The sequence below is a fragment of the Phalangium opilio genome, unplaced genomic scaffold (genome assembly GCF_054372755.1).
Source record: "Phalangium opilio isolate 3A_F unplaced genomic scaffold, DU_Popi_V2 ptg000095l_1, whole genome shotgun sequence".
Taxonomy (NCBI): Eukaryota; Metazoa; Arthropoda; class Arachnida; order Opiliones; family Phalangiidae; genus Phalangium; species Phalangium opilio.
In genome coordinates this window covers 3,737,752-3,751,750 of record NW_028324200.1, presented here as the reverse complement: position 1 = coordinate 3,751,750, position 13,999 = coordinate 3,737,752, and the positions used below count along the sequence as shown (strand labels likewise).

The window sequence follows — 13,999 nt, the reverse complement described above, 5'->3', positions numbered from 1 at the left end:
CTTTGCTTTTCTCATATCTGTTGGATTTTAAAAAAGGAAACTAAAGTGTAAAAGACAACGGCACGCAGTGTTCCTAAGTGGTCTCCCTCCCACGTACTGACTGCGCTCGACGCTGCTTAACTTCGGTGATCGGACGAGAACCGGTGTTTTCAGCGTGATATGGCCGTTGCCGAGAACTTTAGTTAGTTATTCGAATTTAAAACTAATTTGACAAATTACCCTTCTGCATGTTTTCAAAAAATAAAAAAAAAGAAACTCTGTTTGCTTTTCTCATATCTGGTAGATTTTAAAAAAGGAAACTAAACTGTAAAAGACAACGGCACGCAGTGTTCCTAAGTGGTCTCCCTCCCAAGTACTGACTGCGCTTGACGCTGCTTAACTTCGGTGATCGGACGAGAACCGGTGTTTTCAGCGTGATATGGCCGTTGCCGAGAACTTTAGTTAATAATTCGAATTTAAAACTTATTAGACAAATTACCCTTCTCCATGTTTTTTTAAAAAAAAGGAAACTCTCTTTGCTTTTCTCATATCTGTTGGATTTTAAAAAAGGAAACTAAAGTGTGAAAGACAACGGCACGCAGTGTTCCTAAGTGGTCTCCCTCCCAAGTACTGACTGCGCTCGACGCTGCTTAACTTCGCTGATCGGACGAGAACCGGTGTTTTCAGCGTGATATGGCCGTTGCCGAGAACTTTAGTTAGTTATTCGAATTTAAAACTAATTTGACAAATTACCCTTCTGCATGTTTGAAAGATAAGAAACTCTGTTTGCTTTTCTCATATCTGGTGGATTTTAAAAAAGGAAACTACACTGTAAAAGACAACGGCACGCAGTGTTCCTAAGTGGTCTCCCTCCCAAGTACTGACTGCTCTCGACGCTGCTTAACTTCGGTGATCGGACGAGAACCGGTGTTTTCAGCGTGATATGGCCGTTGCCGAGAACTTTAGTTAGTTATTCGAATTTAAAACTAATTTGACAAATTACCCTTCTGCATGTTTTCAAAAAATAAAAAAAAAAGAAACTCTGTTTGCTTTTCTCATATCTGGTAGATTTTAAAAAAGGAAACTAAACTGTAAAAGACAACGGCACGCAGTATTCCTAAGTGGTCTCCCTCCGAAGTACTGACTGCGCTCGACGCTGCTTAACTTCGGTGATCGGACGAGAACCGGTGTTTTCAGCGTGATATGGCCGTTGCCGAGAACTTTAGTTAGTTATTCGAATTTAAAACTAATTTGACAAATTACCCTTCTGCATGTTTTCAAAAAAATAAAAAAAAAGAAACTCTGTTTGCTTTTCTCATATCTGGTAGATTTTAAAAAAGGAAACTAAACTGTAAAAGACAACGGCACGCAGTATTCCTAAGTGGTCTCCCTCCCAAGTACTGACTGCGTTCGACGCTGCTTAACTTCGGTGATCGGACGAGAACCGGTGTTTTCAGCGTGATATGGCCGTTGCCGAGAACTTTAGTTAGTTATTCGAATTTAAAACTAATTTGACAAATTACCCTTCTGCATGTTTTCAAAAAATAAAAAAAAAGAAACTCTGTTTGCTTTTCTCATATCTGGTAGATTTTAAAAAAGGAAACTAAACTGTAAAAGACAACGGCACGCAGTGTTCCTAAGTGGTCTCCCTCCCAAGTACTGACTGCGCTTGACGCTGCTTAACTTCGGTGATCGGAAGAGAACCGGTGTTTTCAGCGTGATATGGCCGTTGCCGAGAACTTTAGTTAATAATTCGAATTTAAAACTTATTAGACAAATTACCCTTCTCCATGTTTTTTTAAAAAAAAAGGAAACTCTCTTTGCTTTTCTCATATCTGTTGGATTTTAAAAAAGGAAACTAAAGTGTGAAAGACAACGGCACGCAGTGTTCCTAAGTGGTCTCCCTCCCAAGTACTGACTGCGCTCGACGCTGCTTAACTTCGCTGATCGGACGAGAACCGGTGTTTTCAGCGTGATATGGCCGTTGCCGAGAACTTTAGTTAGTTATTCGAATTTAAAACTAATTTGACAAATTACCCTTCTGCATGTTTGAAAGATAAGAAACTCTGTTTGCTTTTCTCATATCTGGTGGATTTTAAAAAAGGAAACTACACTGTAAAAGACAACGGCACGCAGTGTTCCTAAGTGGTCTCCCTCCCAAGTACTGACTGCGCTCGACGCTGCTTAACTTCGGTGATCGGACGAGAACCGGTGTTTTCAGCGTGATATGGCCGTTGCCGAGAACTTTAGTTAGTTATTCGAATTTAAAACTAATTTGACAAATTACCCTTCTGCATGTTTTCAAAAAATAAAAAAAAAGAAACTCTGTTTGCTTTTCTTATATCTGGTAGATTTTAGAAAAAGGAAACTAAACTGTAAAAGACAACGGCACGCAGTATTCCTAAGTGGTCTCCCTCCCAAATACTGACTGCGTTCGACGCTGCTTAACTTCGGTGATCGGACGAGAACCGATGTTTTCAGCGTGATATGGCCGTTGCCGAGAACTTTAGTTAATAATTCGAATATAAAACTTATTTGACAAATTACCCTTCTCCATGTTTTTTTTAAAAAAAGGAAACTCTCTTTGCTTTTCTCATATCTGTTGGATTTTAAAAAAGGAAACTAAAGTGTAAAAGACAACGGCACGCAGTGTTCCTAAGTGGTCTCCCTCCCACGTACTGACTGCGCTCGACGCTGCTTAACTTCGGTGATCGGACGAGAACCGGTGTTTTCAGCGTGATATGGCCGTTGCCGAGAACTTTAGTTAGTTATTCGAATTTAAAACTAATTTGACAAATTACCCTTCTGCATGTTTTCAAAAAATAAAAAAAAAGAAACTCTGTTTGCTTTTCTCATATCTGGTAGATTTTAAAAAAGGAAACTAAACTGTAAAAGACAACGGCACGCAGTGTTCCTAAGTGGTCTCCCTCCCAAGTACTGACTGCGCTTGACGCTGCTTAACTTCGGTGATCGGACGAGAACCGGTGTTTTCAGCGTGATATGGCCGTTGCCGAGAACTTTAGTTAATAATTCGAATTTAAAACTTATTAGACAAATTACCCTTCTCCATGTTTTTTTAAAAAAAAGGAAACTCTCTTTGCTTTTCTCATATCTGTTGGATTTTAAAAAAGGAAACTAAAGTGTGAAAGACAACGGCACGCAGTGTTCCTAAGTGGTCTCCCTCCCAAGTACTGACTGCGCTCGACGCTGCTTAACTTCGCTGATCGGACGAGAACCGGTGTTTTCAGCGTGATATGGCCGTTGCCGAGAACTTTAGTTAGTTATTCGAATTTAAAACTAATTTGACAAATTACCCTTCTGCATGTTTGAAAGATAAGAAACTCTGTTTGCTTTTCTCATATCTGGTGGATTTTAAAAAAGGAAACTACACTGTAAAAGACAACGGCACGCAGTGTTCCTAAGTGGTCTCCCTCCCAAGTACTGACTGCTCTCGACGCTGCTTAACTTCGGTGATCGGACGAGAACCGGTGTTTTCAGCGTGATATGGCCGTTGCCGAGAACTTTAGTTAGTTATTCGAATTTAAAACTAATTTGACAAATTACCCTTCTGCATGTTTTCAAAAAATAAAAAAAAAAGAAACTCTGTTTGCTTTTCTCATATCTGGTAGATTTTAAAAAAGGAAACTAAACTGTAAAAGACAACGGCACGCAGTATTCCTAAGTGGTCTCCCTCCGAAGTACTGACTGCGCTCGACGCTGCTTAACTTCGGTGATCGGACGAGAACCGGTGTTTTCAGCGTGATATGGCCGTTGCCGAGAACTTTAGTTAGTTATTCGAATTTAAAACTAATTTGACAAATTACCCTTCTGCATGTTTTCAAAAAAATAAAAAAAAAGAAACTCTGTTTGCTTTTCTCATATCTGGTAGATTTTAAAAAAGGAAACTAAACTGTAAAAGACAACGGCACGCAGTATTCCTAAGTGGTCTCCCTCCCAAGTACTGACTGCGTTCGACGCTGCTTAACTTCGGTGATCGGACGAGAACCGGTGTTTTCAGCGTGATATGGCCGTTGCCGAGAACTTTAGTTAATAATTCGAATTTAAAACTTATTAGACAAATTACCCTTCTCCATGTTTTTTTAAAAAAAAGGAAACTCTCTTTGCTTTTCTCATATCTGTTGGATTTTAAAAAAGGAAACTAAAGTGTGAAAGACAATGGCACGCAGTGTTCCTAAGTGGTCTCCCTCCCAAGTACTGACTGCGCTCGACGCTGCTTAACTTCGGTGATCGGACGAGAACCGGTGTTTTCAGCGTGATATGGCCGTTGCCGAGAACTTTAGTTAATAATTCGAATTTAAAACTTATTAGACAAATTACCCTTCTCCATGTTTTTTTAAAGAAAAGGAAACTCTCTTTGCTTTTCTCATATCTGTTGGATTTTAAAAAAGGAAACTAAAGTGTGAAAGACAACGGCACGCAGTGTTCCTAAGTGGTCTCCCTCCCAAGTACTGACTGCGCTTGACGCTGCTTAATTTCGGTGATCGGACTAGAACCGGTGTTTTCAGCGTGATATGGCCGTTGCCGAGAACTTTAGTTAGTTATTCGAATTTAAAACTAATTTGACAAATTACCCTTCTGCATGTTTGAAAGATAAGAAACTCTGTTTGCTTTTCTCATATCTGGTGGATTTTAAAAAAGGAAACTACACTGTAAAAGACAACGGCACGCAGTGTTCCTAAGTGGTCTCCCTCCCAAGTACTGACTGCGCTCGACGCTGCTTAAATTCGGTGATCGGACGAGAACCGGTGTTTTCAGCGTGATATGGCCGTTGCCGAGAACTTTAGTTAGTTATTCGAATTTAAAACTAATTTGACAAATTACCCTTCTGCATGTTTTCAAAAAATAAAAAAAAAGAAACTATGTTTGCTTTTCTCATATCTGGTAGATTTTAAAAAAGGAAACTAAACTGTAAAAGACAACGGCACGCAGTATTCCTAAGTGGTCTCCCTCCGAAGTACTGACTGCGCTCGACGCTGCTTAACTTCGGTGATCGGACGAGAACCGGTGTTTTCAGCGTGATATGGCCGTTGCCGAGAACTTTAGTTAGTTATTCGAATTTAAAACTAATTTGACAAATTACCCTTCTGCATGTTTTCAAAAATTAAAAAAAAAGAAACTCTGTTTGCTTTTCTCATATCTGGTGGATTTTAAAAAAGGAAACTACACTGTAAAAGACAACGGCACGCAGTGTTCCTAAGTGGTCTCCCTCCCAAGTACTGACTGCGCTCGACGCTGCTTAACTTCGGTGCTCGGACGAGAACCGGTGTTTTCAGCGTGATTTGGCCGTTGCCGAGAACTTTAGTTAGTTATTCGAATTTAAAACTAATTTGACAAATTAACTTTCTGCATGTTTGAAAAAAAAGAAACTCTGTTTGCTTTTCTCATATCTGGTGGATTTTAAAAAAGGAAACTACACTGTAAAAGACAACGGCACGCAGTGTTCCTAAGTGGTCTCCCTCCCAAGTACTGACTACGCTTGACGCTGCTTAATTTCGGTGATCGGACGAGAACCGGTGTTTTCAGCGTGATATGGCCGTCCCCGAGATTTTTAGTTAGTTATTCGAATTTAAAACTAATTTGACAAATTACCCTTCTGCATGTTTGAAAGATAAGAAACTCTGTTTGCTTTTCTCATATCTGGTGGATTTTAAAAAAGGAAACTACACTGTAAAAGACAACGGCACGCAGTGTTCCTAAGTGGTCTCCCTCCCAAGTACTGACTGCGCTCGACGCTGCTTAACTTCGGTGATCGGACGAGAACCGGTGTTTTCAGCGTGATAAGGCCGTTGCCGAGAACTTTAGTTAGTTATTCGAATTTAAAACTAATTTGACAAATTAACTTTCTGCATGTTTGAAAAAAAAAGAAGCTCTGTTTGCTTTTCTCATATCTGGTGGATTTTAAAAAAGGAAACTACACTGTAAAAGACAACGGCACGCAGTGTTCCTAAGTGGTCTCCTTCCCAATTACTGACTGCGCTCGACGCTGCTTAACTTCGGTGATCGGACGAGAACCGGTGTTTTCAGCGTGATATGGCCGTTGCCGAGAACTTTAGTTAGTTATTCGAATTTAAAACTAATTTGACAAATTACCCTTCTGTATGTTTTCAAAAAATAAAAAAAAGAAACTCTGTTTGCTTTTCTCATATCTGGTAGATTTTAAAAAAGGAAACTAAACTGTAAAAGACAACGGCACGCAGTGTTCCTAAGTGGTCTCCCTCCGAAGTACTGACTGCGCTCGACGCTGCTTAACTTCGGTGATCGGACGAGAACCGGTGTTTTCAGCGTGATATGGCCGTTGCCGAGAACTTTAGTTAGTTATTCGAATTTAAAACTAATTTGACAAATTACCCTTCTGCATGTTTTCAAAAAAATAAAAAAAAATAAACTCTGTTTGCTTTTCTCATATCTGGTAGATTTTAAAAAAGGAAACTAAACTGTAAAAGACAACGGCACGCAGTATTCCTAAGTGGTCTCCCTCCGAAGTACTGACTGCGCTCGACGCTGCTTAACTTCGGTGATCGGACGAGAACCGGTGTTTTCAGCGTGATATGGCCGTTGCCGAGAACTTTAGTTAGTTATTCGAATTTAAAACTAATTTGACAAATTACCCTTCTGCATGTTTTCAAAAAAATAAAAAAAAAGAAACTCTGTTTGCTTTTCTCATATCTGGTAGATTTTAAAAAAGGAAACTAAACTGTAAAAGACAACGGCACGCAGTATTCCTAAGTGGTCTCCCTCCCAAGTACTGACTGCGTTCGACGCTGCTTAACTTCGGTGATCGGACGAGAACCGGTGTTTTCAGCGTGATATGGCCGTTGCCGAGAACTTTAGTTAATAATTCGAATTTAAAACTTATTAGACAAATTACCCTTCTCCATGTTTTTTTAAAAAAAAGGAAACTCTCTTTGCTTTTCTCATATCTGTTGGATTTTAAAAAAGGAAACTAAAGTGTGAAAGACAATGGCACGCAGTGTTCCTAAGTGGTCTCCCTCCCAAGTACTGACTGCGCTCGACGCTGCTTAACTTCGGTGATCGGACGAGAACCGGTGTTTTCAGCGTGATATGGCCGTTGCCGAGAACTTTAGTTAATAATTCGAATTTAAAACTTATTAGACAAATTACCCTTCTCCATGTTTTTTTAAAGAAAAGGAAACTCTCTTTGCTTTTCTCATATCTGTTGGATTTTAAAAAAGGAAACTAAAGTGTGAAAGACAACGGCACGCAGTGTTCCTAAGTGGTCTCCCTCCCAAGTACTGACTGCGCTTGACGCTGCTTAATTTCGGTGATCGGACTAGAACCGGTGTTTTCAGCGTGATATGGCCGTTGCCGAGAACTTTAGTTAGTTATTCGAATTTAAAACTAATTTGACAAATTACCCTTCTGCATGTTTGAAAGATAAGAAACTCTGTTTGCTTTTCTCATATCTGGTGGATTTTAAAAAAGGAAACTACACTGTAAAAGACAACGGCACGCAGTGTTCCTAAGTGGTCTCCCTCCCAAGTACTGACTGCGCTCGACGCTGCTTAAATTCGGTGATCGGACGAGAACCGGTGTTTTCAGCGTGATATGGCCGTTGCCGAGAACTTTAGTTAGTTATTCGAATTTAAAACTAATTTGACAAATTACCCTTCTGCATGTTTTCAAAAAATAAAAAAAAAGAAACTATGTTTGCTTTTCTCATATCTGGTAGATTTTAAAAAAGGAAACTAAACTGTAAAAGACAACGGCACGCAGTATTCCTAAGTGGTCTCCCTCCGAAGTACTGACTGCGCTCGACGCTGCTTAACTTCGGTGATCGGACGAGAACCGGTGTTTTCAGCGTGATATGGCCGTTGCCGAGAACTTTAGTTAGTTATTCGAATTTAAAACTAATTTGACAAATTACCCTTCTGCATGTTTTCAAAAATTAAAAAAAAAGAAACTCTGTTTGCTTTTCTCATATCTGGTGGATTTTAAAAAAGGAAACTACACTGTAAAAGACAACGGCACGCAGTGTTCCTAAGTGGTCTCCCTCCCAAGTACTGACTGCGCTCGACGCTGCTTAACTTCGGTGCTCGGACGAGAACCGGTGTTTTCAGCGTGATTTGGCCGTTGCCGAGAACTTTAGTTAGTTATTCGAATTTAAAACTAATTTGACAAATTAACTTTCTGCATGTTTGAAAAAAAAGAAACTCTGTTTGCTTTTCTCATATCTGGTGGATTTTAAAAAAGGAAACTACACTGTAAAAGACAACGGCACGCAGTGTTCCTAAGTGGTCTCCCTCCCAAGTACTGACTACGCTTGACGCTGCTTAATTTCGGTGATCGGACGAGAACCGGTGTTTTCAGCGTGATATGGCCGTCCCCGAGATTTTTAGTTAGTTATTCGAATTTAAAACTAATTTGACAAATTACCCTTCTGCATGTTTGAAAGATAAGAAACTCTGTTTGCTTTTCTCATATCTGGTGGATTTTAAAAAAGGAAACTACACTGTAAAAGACAACGGCACGCAGTGTTCCTAAGTGGTCTCCTTCCCAATTACTGACTGCGCTCGACGCTGCTTAACTTCGGTGATCGGACGAGAACCGGTGTTTTCAGCGTGATATGGCCGTTGCCGAGAACTTTAGTTAGTTATTCGAATTTAAAACTAATTTGACAAATTACCCTTCTGTATGTTTTCAAAAAATAAAAAAAAGAAACTCTGTTTGCTTTTCTCATATCTGGTAGATTTTAAAAAAGGAAACTAAACTGTAAAAGACAACGGCACGCAGTGTTCCTAAGTGGTCTCCCTCCGAAGTACTGACTGCGCTCGACGCTGCTTAACTTCGGTGATCGGACGAGAACCGGTGTTTTCAGCGTGATATGGCCGTTGCCGAGAACTTTAGTTAGTTATTCGAATTTAAAACTAATTTGACAAATTACCCTTCTGCATGTTTTCAAAAAAATAAAAAAAAATAAACTCTGTTTGCTTTTCTCATATCTGGTAGATTTTAAAAAAGGAAACTAAACTGTAAAAGACAACGGCACGCAGTATTCCTAAGTGGTCTCCCTCCCAAGTACTGACTGCGTTCGACGCTGCTTAACTTCGGTGATCGGACGAGAACCGGTGTTTTCAGCGTGATATGGCCGTTGCCGAGAACTTTAGTTAATAATTCGAATTTAAAACTTATTAGACAAATTACCCTTCTCCATGTTTTTTTAAAAAAAAGGAAACTCTCTTTGCTTTTCTCATATCTGTTGGATTTTAAAAAAGGAAACTAAAGTGTGAAAGACAATGGCACGCAGTGTTCCTAAGTGGTCTCCCTCCCAAGTACTGACTGCGCTCGACGCTGCTTAACTTCGGTGATCGGACGAGAACCGGTGTTTTCAGCGTGATATGGCCGTTGCCGAGAACTTTAGTTAATAATTCGAATTTAAAACTTATTAGACAAATTACCCTTCTCCATGTTTTTTTAAAAAAAAGGAAACTCTCTTTGCTTTTCTCATATCTGTTGGATTTTAAAAAAGGAAACTAAAGTGTGAAAGACAACGGCACGCAATGTTCCTAAGTGGTCTCCCTCCCAAGTACTGACTGCGCTTGACGCTGCTTAATTTCGGTGATCGGACTAGAACCGGTGTTTTCAGCGTGATATGGCCGTTGCCGAGAACTTTAGTTAGTTATTCGAATTTAAAACTAATTTGACAAATTACCCTTCTGCATGTTTGAAAGATAAGAAACTCTGTTTGCTTTTCTCATATCTGGTGGATTTTAAAAAAGGAAACTACACTGTAAAAGACAACGGCACGCAGTGTTCCTAAGTGGTCTCCCTCCCAAGTACTGACTGCGCTCGACGCTGCTTAAATTCGGTGATCGGACGAGAACCGGTGTTTTCAGCGTGATATGGCCGTTGCCGAGAACTTTAGTTAGTTATTCGAATTTAAAACTAATTTGACAAATTACCCTTCTGCATGTTTTCAAAAAATAAAAAAAAAGAAACTATGTTTGCTTTTCTCATATCTGGTAGATTTTAAAAAAGGAAACTAAACTGTAAAAGACAACGGCACGCAGTATTCCTAAGTGGTCTCCCTCCGAAGTACTGACTGCGCTCGACGCTGCTTAACTTCGGTGATCGGACGAGAACCGGTGTTTTCAGCGTGATATGGCCGTTGCCGAGAACTTTAGTTAGTTATTCGAATTTAAAACTAATTTGACAAATTACCCTTCTGCATGTTTTCAAAAATTAAAAAAAAAGAAACTCTGTTTGCTTTTCTCATATCTGGTGGATTTTAAAAAAGGAAACTACACTGTAAAAGACAACGGCACGCAGTGTTCCTAAGTGGTCTCCCTCCCAAGTACTGACTGCGCTCGACGCTGCTTAACTTCGGTGCTCGGACGAGAACCGGTGTTTTCAGCGTGATTTGGCCGTTGCCGAGAACTTTAGTTAGTTATTCGAATTTAAAACTAATTTGACAAATTAACTTTCTGCATGTTTGAAAAAAAAGAAACTCTGTTTGCTTTTCTCATATCTGGTGGATTTTAAAAAAGGAAACTACACTGTAAAAGACAACGGCACGCAGTGTTCCTAAGTGGTCTCCCTCCCAAGTACTGACTACGCTTGACGCTGCTTAATTTCGGTGATCGGACGAGAACCGGTGTTTTCAGCGTGATATGGCCGTCCCCGAGATTTTTAGTTAGTTATTCGAATTTAAAACTAATTTGACAAATTACCCTTCTGCATGTTTGAAAGATAAGAAACTCTGTTTGCTTTTCTCATATCTGGTGGATTTTAAAAAAGGAAACTACACTGTAAAAGACAACGGCACGCAGTGTTCCTAAGTGGTCTCCCTCCCAAGTACTGACTGCGCTCGACGCTGCTTAACTTCGGTGATCGGACGAGAACCGGTGTTTTCAGCGTGATAAGGCCGTTGCCGAGAACTTTAGTTAGTTATTCGAATTTAAAACTAATTTGACAAATTAACTTTCTGCATGTTTGAAAAAAAAAGAAGCTCTGTTTGCTTTTCTCATATCTGGTGGATTTTAAAAAAGGAAACTACACTGTAAAAGACAACGGCACGCAGTGTTCCTAAGTGGTCTCCTTCCCAATTACTGACTGCGCTCGACGCTGCTTAACTTCGGTGATCGGACGAGAACCGGTGTTTTCAGCGTGATATGGCCGTTGCCGAGAACTTTAGTTAGTTATTCGAATTTAAAACTAATTTGACAAATTACCCTTCTGTATGTTTTCAAAAAATAAAAAAAAGAAACTCTGTTTGCTTTTCTCATATCTGGTAGATTTTAAAAAAGGAAACTAAACTGTAAAAGACAACGGCACGCAGTGTTCCTAAGTGGTCTCCCTCCCAAGTACTGACTGCGCTCGACGCTGCTTACTTCGGTGATCGGACGAGAACCGGTGTTTTCAGCGTGATATGGCCGTTGCCGAGAACTTTAGTTAATAATTCGAATTTAAAACTTATTAGACAAATTACCCTTCTCCATGTTTTTTTAAAAAAAAAGGAAACTCTCTTTGCTTTTCTCATATCTGTTGGATTTTAAAAAAGGAAACTAAAGTGTAAAAGACAACGGCACGCAGTGTTCCTAAGTGGTCTCCCTCCCAAGTACTGACTGCGCTCGACATTGCTTAACTTCGGTGATCGGACGAGAACCGGTGTTTTCAGCGTGATATGGCCGTTGCCTAGAACTGTGGTTAGTTATTCGAATTTAAAACTAATTAGACAAATTACCCTTCTGCATGTTTGAAAAAAAAAAGAAACTCTGTTTGCTTTTCTCATATCTGGTGGATTTTAAAAAAGGAAACTACACTGTAAAAGACAACGGCACGCAGTGTTCCTAATTGGTCTCCCTCCCAAGTACTGACGGCGCTTGACGCTGCTTAATTTCGGTGATCGGACGAGAACCGGTGTTTTCAGCGTGATATGGCCGTTGCCGAGAACTTTAGTTAGTTTTTCGAATTTAAAACTAATTTGACAAATTACCCTTCTGCATGTTTGAAAAAAAAGAAACTCTGTTTGCTTTTCTCATATCTGGTGGATTTTAAAAAAGGAAACTACACTGTAAAAGACAACGGCACGCAGTGTTCCTAAGTGGTCTCCCTCCCAAGTACTGACTGCGCTTGACGCTGCTTAATTTCGGTGATCGGACGAGAACCGGTGTTTTCAGCGTGATATGGCCGTTGCCGAGAACTTTAGTTAATAATTCGAATTTAAAACTTATTAGACAAATTACCCTTCTCCATGTTTTTTTAAAAAAAAGGAAACTCTCTTTGCTTTTCTCATATCTGTTGGATTTTAAAAAAGGAAACTAAAGTGTAAAAGACAACGGCACGCAGTGTTCCTAAGTGGTCTCCCTCCCAAGTACTGACTGCGCTCGACGCTGCTTAACTTCGGTGATCGGACGAGAACCGGTGTTTTCAGCGTGATATGGCCGTTGCCGAGAACTGTGGTTAGTTATTCGAATTTAAAACTAATTAGACAAATAACCCTTCTGCATGTTTGAAAAAAAAAGAAACTCTGTTTGCTTTTCTCATATCTGGTGGATTTTAAAAAAGGAAACTACACTGTAAAAGACAACGGCACGCAGTGTTCCTAATTGGTCTCCCTCCCAAGTACTGACTGCGCTTGACGCTGCTTAATTTCGGTGATCGGACGAGAACCGGTGTTTTCAGCGTGATATGGCTGTTGCCGAGAACTTTAGTTAGTTATTCGAATTTAAAACTAATTTGACAAATTACCCTTCTGCATGTTTGAAAAAAAAGAAACTCTGTTTGCTTTTCTCTTATCTGGTGGATTTTAAAAAAGGAAACTACACTGTAAAAGACAACGGCACGCAGTGTTCCTAAGTGGTCTCCCTCCCAAGTACTGACTGCGCTCGACGCTGCTTAACTTCGGTGATCGGACGAGAACCGGTGTTTTCAGCGTGATATGGCCGTTGCCGAGAACTTTAGTTAGTTATTCGAATTTAAAACTAATTTGACAAATTAACTTTCTGCATGTTTGAAAAAAAAAGAAATTCTGTTTGCTTTTCTCATATCTGGTGGATTTTAAAAAAGGAAACTACACTGTAAAAGACAACGGCACGCAGTGTTCCTAAGTGGTCTCCCTCCCAAGTACTGACTGCGCTCGACGCTGCTTAACTTCGAAGATCGGACGAGAACCGGTGTTTTCAGCGTGATATGGCCGTTGCCGAGAACTTTAGTTAGTTATTCGAATTTAAAACTAATTTGACAAATTACCCTTCTGCATGTTTGAAAAAAAAGAAACTCTGTTTGCTTTTCTCATATCTTGTGGATTTTAAAAAAGGAAACTACACTGTAAAAGACAACGGCACGCAGTGTTCCTAAGTGGTCTCCCTCCCAAGTACTGACTGCGCTCGACGCTGCTTAACTTCGGTGATCGGACGAGAACCGGTGTTTTCAGCGTGATATGGCCGTCGCCGAGACCTTTAGTTAATAATTCGAATTTAAAACTTATTAGACAAATTACCCTTCTCCATGTTTTTTTAAAAAAAAAGGAAACTCTCTTTGCTTTTCTCATATCTGATGGATAAAAAAAAGGAAACTAAAGTGTAAAAGACGATGGCACGCAGTGTTCCTAAGTGGTCTCCCTCCCAAGTACTGACTGCGCTCGACGCTGCTTAACTTCAGTGATCGGACGAGAACCGGTGTTTTCAGCGTGATATGGCCGTCGCCGAGACCTTTAGTTAATAATTCGAATTTAAAACTTATTAGACAAATTACCCTTCTCCATGTTTTTTTAAAAAAAAAGGAAACTCTCTTTGCTTTTCTCATATCTGTTGGATTTTAAAAAAGGAAACTAAAGTGTAAAAGACAATGGCACGCAGTGTTCCTAAGTGGTCTCCCTCCCAAGTACTGACTGCGCTCGACGCTGCTTAACTTCGGTGATCGGACGAGAACCGGTGTTTTCAGCGTGATATGGCCGTCGCCGAGACCTTTAGTTAATAATTCGAATTTAAAACTTATTAGACAAATTACCCTTCTCCATGTTTTTTTAAAAAAAAGGAAA

General features: G+C 39.9%; 41 non-coding genes and 14 pseudogenes across 41 annotated transcripts; all 55 read right to left on the bottom strand.

Annotated features, from left to right (window-relative positions):
• Window positions 1–52: 52 nt before the first annotated feature.
• Window positions 53–171, bottom strand: LOC149637013 (5S ribosomal RNA). Its single transcript, XR_016372585.1, has one exon. It is a non-coding gene; the product is annotated as a 5S ribosomal RNA (ribosomal RNA).
• Window positions 172–311: 140 nt separating this feature from the next.
• Window positions 312–430, bottom strand: LOC149637012 (5S ribosomal RNA). Its single transcript, XR_016372699.1, has one exon. It is a non-coding gene; the product is annotated as a 5S ribosomal RNA (ribosomal RNA).
• Window positions 431–565: 135 nt separating this feature from the next.
• On the bottom strand, window positions 566–684 carry LOC149637011 (5S ribosomal RNA). Its single transcript, XR_016373091.1, has one exon. It is a non-coding gene; the product is annotated as a 5S ribosomal RNA (ribosomal RNA).
• Window positions 685–815: 131 nt separating this feature from the next.
• Window positions 816–934, bottom strand: LOC149637010 (5S ribosomal RNA). Its single transcript, XR_016372889.1, has one exon. It is a non-coding gene; the product is annotated as a 5S ribosomal RNA (ribosomal RNA).
• Window positions 935–1,075: 141 nt separating this feature from the next.
• On the bottom strand, window positions 1,076–1,194 carry LOC149637009 (5S ribosomal RNA). Its single transcript, XR_016373416.1, has one exon. It is a non-coding gene; the product is annotated as a 5S ribosomal RNA (ribosomal RNA).
• A 141-nt stretch (window positions 1,195–1,335) lies between these two features.
• On the bottom strand, window positions 1,336–1,454 carry LOC149637008 (5S ribosomal RNA). Its single transcript, XR_016373552.1, has one exon. It is a non-coding gene; the product is annotated as a 5S ribosomal RNA (ribosomal RNA).
• A 140-nt stretch (window positions 1,455–1,594) lies between these two features.
• On the bottom strand, window positions 1,595–1,713 carry LOC149637007 (5S ribosomal RNA). Its single transcript, XR_016372899.1, has one exon. It is a non-coding gene; the product is annotated as a 5S ribosomal RNA (ribosomal RNA).
• Window positions 1,714–1,849: 136 nt separating this feature from the next.
• LOC149637006 (5S ribosomal RNA) lies at window positions 1,850–1,968 on the bottom strand. Its single transcript, XR_016373090.1, has one exon. It is a non-coding gene; the product is annotated as a 5S ribosomal RNA (ribosomal RNA).
• A 131-nt stretch (window positions 1,969–2,099) lies between these two features.
• On the bottom strand, window positions 2,100–2,218 carry LOC149637005 (5S ribosomal RNA). Its single transcript, XR_016373333.1, has one exon. It is a non-coding gene; the product is annotated as a 5S ribosomal RNA (ribosomal RNA).
• A 141-nt stretch (window positions 2,219–2,359) lies between these two features.
• On the bottom strand, window positions 2,360–2,478 carry LOC149637004 (5S ribosomal RNA; annotated as a pseudogene).
• Window positions 2,479–2,613: 135 nt separating this feature from the next.
• Window positions 2,614–2,732, bottom strand: LOC149637003 (5S ribosomal RNA). The gene has a single exon (XR_016372584.1). It is a non-coding gene; the product is annotated as a 5S ribosomal RNA (ribosomal RNA).
• Window positions 2,733–2,872: 140 nt separating this feature from the next.
• Window positions 2,873–2,991, bottom strand: LOC149637002 (5S ribosomal RNA). Its single transcript, XR_016372698.1, has one exon. It is a non-coding gene; the product is annotated as a 5S ribosomal RNA (ribosomal RNA).
• Window positions 2,992–3,126: 135 nt separating this feature from the next.
• On the bottom strand, window positions 3,127–3,245 carry LOC149637001 (5S ribosomal RNA). Its single transcript, XR_016373089.1, has one exon. It is a non-coding gene; the product is annotated as a 5S ribosomal RNA (ribosomal RNA).
• A 131-nt stretch (window positions 3,246–3,376) lies between these two features.
• On the bottom strand, window positions 3,377–3,495 carry LOC149637000 (5S ribosomal RNA). The gene has a single exon (XR_016372887.1). It is a non-coding gene; the product is annotated as a 5S ribosomal RNA (ribosomal RNA).
• Window positions 3,496–3,636: 141 nt separating this feature from the next.
• On the bottom strand, window positions 3,637–3,755 carry LOC149636999 (5S ribosomal RNA). The gene has a single exon (XR_016373415.1). It is a non-coding gene; the product is annotated as a 5S ribosomal RNA (ribosomal RNA).
• A 141-nt stretch (window positions 3,756–3,896) lies between these two features.
• Window positions 3,897–4,015, bottom strand: LOC149636998 (5S ribosomal RNA). The gene has a single exon (XR_016373551.1). It is a non-coding gene; the product is annotated as a 5S ribosomal RNA (ribosomal RNA).
• Window positions 4,016–4,150: 135 nt separating this feature from the next.
• On the bottom strand, window positions 4,151–4,269 carry LOC149636997 (5S ribosomal RNA). The gene has a single exon (XR_016372759.1). It is a non-coding gene; the product is annotated as a 5S ribosomal RNA (ribosomal RNA).
• Window positions 4,270–4,404: 135 nt separating this feature from the next.
• Window positions 4,405–4,523, bottom strand: LOC149636996 (5S ribosomal RNA; annotated as a pseudogene).
• A 131-nt stretch (window positions 4,524–4,654) lies between these two features.
• On the bottom strand, window positions 4,655–4,773 carry LOC149636995 (5S ribosomal RNA). The gene has a single exon (XR_016372773.1). It is a non-coding gene; the product is annotated as a 5S ribosomal RNA (ribosomal RNA).
• Window positions 4,774–4,913: 140 nt separating this feature from the next.
• Window positions 4,914–5,032, bottom strand: LOC149636994 (5S ribosomal RNA). The gene has a single exon (XR_016373414.1). It is a non-coding gene; the product is annotated as a 5S ribosomal RNA (ribosomal RNA).
• A 140-nt stretch (window positions 5,033–5,172) lies between these two features.
• Window positions 5,173–5,291, bottom strand: LOC149636993 (5S ribosomal RNA). The gene has a single exon (XR_016372778.1). It is a non-coding gene; the product is annotated as a 5S ribosomal RNA (ribosomal RNA).
• Window positions 5,292–5,422: 131 nt separating this feature from the next.
• Window positions 5,423–5,541, bottom strand: LOC149636992 (5S ribosomal RNA; annotated as a pseudogene).
• A 131-nt stretch (window positions 5,542–5,672) lies between these two features.
• Window positions 5,673–5,791, bottom strand: LOC149636991 (5S ribosomal RNA). The gene has a single exon (XR_016372524.1). It is a non-coding gene; the product is annotated as a 5S ribosomal RNA (ribosomal RNA).
• Window positions 5,792–5,923: 132 nt separating this feature from the next.
• Window positions 5,924–6,042, bottom strand: LOC149636990 (5S ribosomal RNA; annotated as a pseudogene).
• A 139-nt stretch (window positions 6,043–6,181) lies between these two features.
• LOC149636989 (5S ribosomal RNA) lies at window positions 6,182–6,300 on the bottom strand. Its single transcript, XR_016373419.1, has one exon. It is a non-coding gene; the product is annotated as a 5S ribosomal RNA (ribosomal RNA).
• Window positions 6,301–6,441: 141 nt separating this feature from the next.
• LOC149636988 (5S ribosomal RNA) lies at window positions 6,442–6,560 on the bottom strand. The gene has a single exon (XR_016373412.1). It is a non-coding gene; the product is annotated as a 5S ribosomal RNA (ribosomal RNA).
• Window positions 6,561–6,701: 141 nt separating this feature from the next.
• Window positions 6,702–6,820, bottom strand: LOC149636987 (5S ribosomal RNA). The gene has a single exon (XR_016373550.1). It is a non-coding gene; the product is annotated as a 5S ribosomal RNA (ribosomal RNA).
• A 135-nt stretch (window positions 6,821–6,955) lies between these two features.
• LOC149636986 (5S ribosomal RNA) lies at window positions 6,956–7,074 on the bottom strand. Its single transcript, XR_016372757.1, has one exon. It is a non-coding gene; the product is annotated as a 5S ribosomal RNA (ribosomal RNA).
• A 135-nt stretch (window positions 7,075–7,209) lies between these two features.
• Window positions 7,210–7,328, bottom strand: LOC149636985 (5S ribosomal RNA; annotated as a pseudogene).
• Window positions 7,329–7,459: 131 nt separating this feature from the next.
• Window positions 7,460–7,578, bottom strand: LOC149636984 (5S ribosomal RNA). The gene has a single exon (XR_016372772.1). It is a non-coding gene; the product is annotated as a 5S ribosomal RNA (ribosomal RNA).
• Window positions 7,579–7,718: 140 nt separating this feature from the next.
• Window positions 7,719–7,837, bottom strand: LOC149636983 (5S ribosomal RNA). Its single transcript, XR_016373410.1, has one exon. It is a non-coding gene; the product is annotated as a 5S ribosomal RNA (ribosomal RNA).
• A 140-nt stretch (window positions 7,838–7,977) lies between these two features.
• LOC149636982 (5S ribosomal RNA) lies at window positions 7,978–8,096 on the bottom strand. Its single transcript, XR_016372777.1, has one exon. It is a non-coding gene; the product is annotated as a 5S ribosomal RNA (ribosomal RNA).
• Window positions 8,097–8,227: 131 nt separating this feature from the next.
• LOC149636981 (5S ribosomal RNA) lies at window positions 8,228–8,346 on the bottom strand (annotated as a pseudogene).
• Window positions 8,347–8,477: 131 nt separating this feature from the next.
• Window positions 8,478–8,596, bottom strand: LOC149636980 (5S ribosomal RNA; annotated as a pseudogene).
• A 139-nt stretch (window positions 8,597–8,735) lies between these two features.
• LOC149636979 (5S ribosomal RNA) lies at window positions 8,736–8,854 on the bottom strand. The gene has a single exon (XR_016373418.1). It is a non-coding gene; the product is annotated as a 5S ribosomal RNA (ribosomal RNA).
• A 141-nt stretch (window positions 8,855–8,995) lies between these two features.
• Window positions 8,996–9,114, bottom strand: LOC149636978 (5S ribosomal RNA). The gene has a single exon (XR_016373549.1). It is a non-coding gene; the product is annotated as a 5S ribosomal RNA (ribosomal RNA).
• A 135-nt stretch (window positions 9,115–9,249) lies between these two features.
• LOC149636977 (5S ribosomal RNA) lies at window positions 9,250–9,368 on the bottom strand. Its single transcript, XR_016372756.1, has one exon. It is a non-coding gene; the product is annotated as a 5S ribosomal RNA (ribosomal RNA).
• Window positions 9,369–9,503: 135 nt separating this feature from the next.
• On the bottom strand, window positions 9,504–9,622 carry LOC149636976 (5S ribosomal RNA; annotated as a pseudogene).
• Window positions 9,623–9,753: 131 nt separating this feature from the next.
• On the bottom strand, window positions 9,754–9,872 carry LOC149636975 (5S ribosomal RNA). Its single transcript, XR_016372771.1, has one exon. It is a non-coding gene; the product is annotated as a 5S ribosomal RNA (ribosomal RNA).
• A 140-nt stretch (window positions 9,873–10,012) lies between these two features.
• LOC149636974 (5S ribosomal RNA) lies at window positions 10,013–10,131 on the bottom strand. The gene has a single exon (XR_016373409.1). It is a non-coding gene; the product is annotated as a 5S ribosomal RNA (ribosomal RNA).
• Window positions 10,132–10,271: 140 nt separating this feature from the next.
• Window positions 10,272–10,390, bottom strand: LOC149636973 (5S ribosomal RNA). Its single transcript, XR_016372775.1, has one exon. It is a non-coding gene; the product is annotated as a 5S ribosomal RNA (ribosomal RNA).
• Window positions 10,391–10,521: 131 nt separating this feature from the next.
• Window positions 10,522–10,640, bottom strand: LOC149636972 (5S ribosomal RNA; annotated as a pseudogene).
• A 131-nt stretch (window positions 10,641–10,771) lies between these two features.
• LOC149636971 (5S ribosomal RNA) lies at window positions 10,772–10,890 on the bottom strand. The gene has a single exon (XR_016372523.1). It is a non-coding gene; the product is annotated as a 5S ribosomal RNA (ribosomal RNA).
• A 132-nt stretch (window positions 10,891–11,022) lies between these two features.
• LOC149636970 (5S ribosomal RNA) lies at window positions 11,023–11,141 on the bottom strand (annotated as a pseudogene).
• Window positions 11,142–11,280: 139 nt separating this feature from the next.
• Window positions 11,281–11,398, bottom strand: LOC149636969 (5S ribosomal RNA; annotated as a pseudogene).
• A 136-nt stretch (window positions 11,399–11,534) lies between these two features.
• Window positions 11,535–11,653, bottom strand: LOC149636968 (5S ribosomal RNA). Its single transcript, XR_016372907.1, has one exon. It is a non-coding gene; the product is annotated as a 5S ribosomal RNA (ribosomal RNA).
• A 133-nt stretch (window positions 11,654–11,786) lies between these two features.
• LOC149636967 (5S ribosomal RNA) lies at window positions 11,787–11,905 on the bottom strand (annotated as a pseudogene).
• Window positions 11,906–12,036: 131 nt separating this feature from the next.
• Window positions 12,037–12,155, bottom strand: LOC149636966 (5S ribosomal RNA; annotated as a pseudogene).
• Window positions 12,156–12,290: 135 nt separating this feature from the next.
• On the bottom strand, window positions 12,291–12,409 carry LOC149636965 (5S ribosomal RNA). The gene has a single exon (XR_016373331.1). It is a non-coding gene; the product is annotated as a 5S ribosomal RNA (ribosomal RNA).
• Window positions 12,410–12,541: 132 nt separating this feature from the next.
• Window positions 12,542–12,660, bottom strand: LOC149636964 (5S ribosomal RNA; annotated as a pseudogene).
• A 131-nt stretch (window positions 12,661–12,791) lies between these two features.
• On the bottom strand, window positions 12,792–12,910 carry LOC149636963 (5S ribosomal RNA). Its single transcript, XR_016373330.1, has one exon. It is a non-coding gene; the product is annotated as a 5S ribosomal RNA (ribosomal RNA).
• Window positions 12,911–13,042: 132 nt separating this feature from the next.
• Window positions 13,043–13,161, bottom strand: LOC149636962 (5S ribosomal RNA). The gene has a single exon (XR_016373071.1). It is a non-coding gene; the product is annotated as a 5S ribosomal RNA (ribosomal RNA).
• Window positions 13,162–13,292: 131 nt separating this feature from the next.
• Window positions 13,293–13,411, bottom strand: LOC149636961 (5S ribosomal RNA). The gene has a single exon (XR_016373485.1). It is a non-coding gene; the product is annotated as a 5S ribosomal RNA (ribosomal RNA).
• A 135-nt stretch (window positions 13,412–13,546) lies between these two features.
• LOC149636960 (5S ribosomal RNA) lies at window positions 13,547–13,665 on the bottom strand. The gene has a single exon (XR_016372926.1). It is a non-coding gene; the product is annotated as a 5S ribosomal RNA (ribosomal RNA).
• Window positions 13,666–13,801: 136 nt separating this feature from the next.
• Window positions 13,802–13,920, bottom strand: LOC149636959 (5S ribosomal RNA). Its single transcript, XR_016372919.1, has one exon. It is a non-coding gene; the product is annotated as a 5S ribosomal RNA (ribosomal RNA).
• Between the last annotated feature and the right edge of the window lie 79 nt (window positions 13,921–13,999).